Source organism: Arachis ipaensis, chromosome B03 (genome assembly GCF_000816755.2).
Source record: "Arachis ipaensis cultivar K30076 chromosome B03, Araip1.1, whole genome shotgun sequence".
Classification (NCBI taxonomy): domain Eukaryota; kingdom Viridiplantae; phylum Streptophyta; class Magnoliopsida; order Fabales; family Fabaceae; genus Arachis; species Arachis ipaensis.
Genome location: NC_029787.2, coordinates 98,665,906 through 98,668,031, shown reverse-complemented (window position 1 = coordinate 98,668,031; position 2,126 = coordinate 98,665,906).

Below are 2,126 nucleotides of genomic sequence, written 5' to 3'. Positions count from 1 at the left end.
GTAATGTATAAATTTATATTAGATTTTTTAATTTAAATATAAATACAAAATATCTTTAAGTTCTTATCTTTTAAAAATTATAAGTCAAAACACATAATCTTTTTAATTTATCAAAGTACCAAATACAAAATAAAAAACTTATTCTTTTAAAAGAAAAAACACTAACACCATTTTAACAAGTTTTTCAAAATCAAGCCTTACAATTATAATTAAACAACTCCATTATCTTAAACACCTTATCATCACATTGTATATAGGTGTCATTATCTACTTCTCTTAGCATTCACTCCTAATTGTCTCAGATAAGCAAAAAATTGACCGTGCAGGAGAATTAGAAAATACAGAATTTGCGTTTACATTACTCATGTATATTACTATATCTAAACTAGGTTTATGTAGCTGTAAATTAAATTCTTGAGATGACAGTGACACACATATAGTACTGAAATTATGACGGTCACCATCATTCATCTCATCATCTGTATGTTCGATCTCATTACTTATATAAACAGTAATTCATTGGAAAATCAATTTATCAGCGTAAGTTAAACGGACAGTCTCATTACTTGAATAATTTCCATGCACCACTTTCCTATGATTCTGTAATGTTCACAGTTTAAAAAAGAAAATTAATCTCTACAATTCACTTATTATATTTCGAGTTAACAACTGTGATTTGGTATTGTATGCATAAGTCTTCGTGACTTGTGGGAAACACGTGGTTGCGATTCTTGAATTATTATTAGAAACAACAATTAGGTAGAGAGATCACATATTGACAAACTCACTTCCTATTTGTCTTTGACATTCTGAGACGCATGGAAGAACAAAAGTCTTAGTACATGCAACGAAAACCAATTATTCCATGAAAATTAAACATCTATATATCTATACGAAATATATGAGTCAAGACCCGAATTGAACGTGTGGACTAGGGTGAAGATCAATGACTTAATATTTCTCATTCATTCTCCGATCCATTAATTTAAGAGCAGCGTCAAGGTCAATACAACTTGTAAAATACTGCATGCGCAGTTCTCATTGCGTTATATATCTTCCCATAGTGTATTTGCTTTCCCACACCTTTTTTCCTTAAAGAAAAGAGAAAGGAAAAGAAAAGAAAGAGACCAAACATTATTAATATTTGAATATTCATTGAAGGCCTGGAACCACAAAATAAAAAGGGGGAGAGAAGAAAAGCTTTTATACTATATTTGCTCCTTGCATTTACATATGATACTATATAATAATATATTTAATTAGCAGATTTTGGTGCTTCAAAAAATAATGCTTTTTCATGGTTCACAATGTATGTGAGGAATGCAAAACGCGAATTGTTTTATATATTAAGTGATGTCCATTTCCACCGTTCCGTGATATCGTAAAACAACACCACCTGTATATGCCGTATGTTTAATTCAATTATAATAATGATGAATGGGTTTTCTAATAATAATGAATGGTTCAGTCTATTCCTCGCTTCTTTCCTGCCATCCACAGTGTGCAGTTTTTGCACAATTACACACACACCAACCATCAATTCTTTATAACTTAGCATTGTAAACTTATTCACACTTAACTACTAACTAATAATATTAATTGAATCCAAACATTGTATTTCTCCGTATATAACATAGAAGAAGTTGACTACTAAATAATTTACAGTGCGATGTTTCCCTGGATTAAAATAAATGGCATCCTAGAAATTGAGTTACAGATAGTTATCGATGATCGGTTACAAAAGCGAAAGATAAATAATAATTATAAGAATGAGAATTTATTCAAACCAAATTACAACGTAGATAAACCAACGAGTTATAGTTTAAATGGCATAGTCTTTCCTTACTTACTCATCAAATGAAAAAAAAAATACTAAAATGCATGAATCATCTGCTTTTGGTATCTATAGTAGGTACACATTTTTTTTGGTATAATCATCTCTCGCTGGTAATGCCGAGAAAGGAGGTTATATCACAGTGTATAATAAATTAAAGGTCGGATGTGTTACTAATTTTTCTTCATATATTCTTGTTTAAAAATGTTTTGGTTATTCATGTTATTTATAAAAAAAAATAAATGATTTATTCTTTCAAATAATTATATTTACAATAATATTAATAAATTTT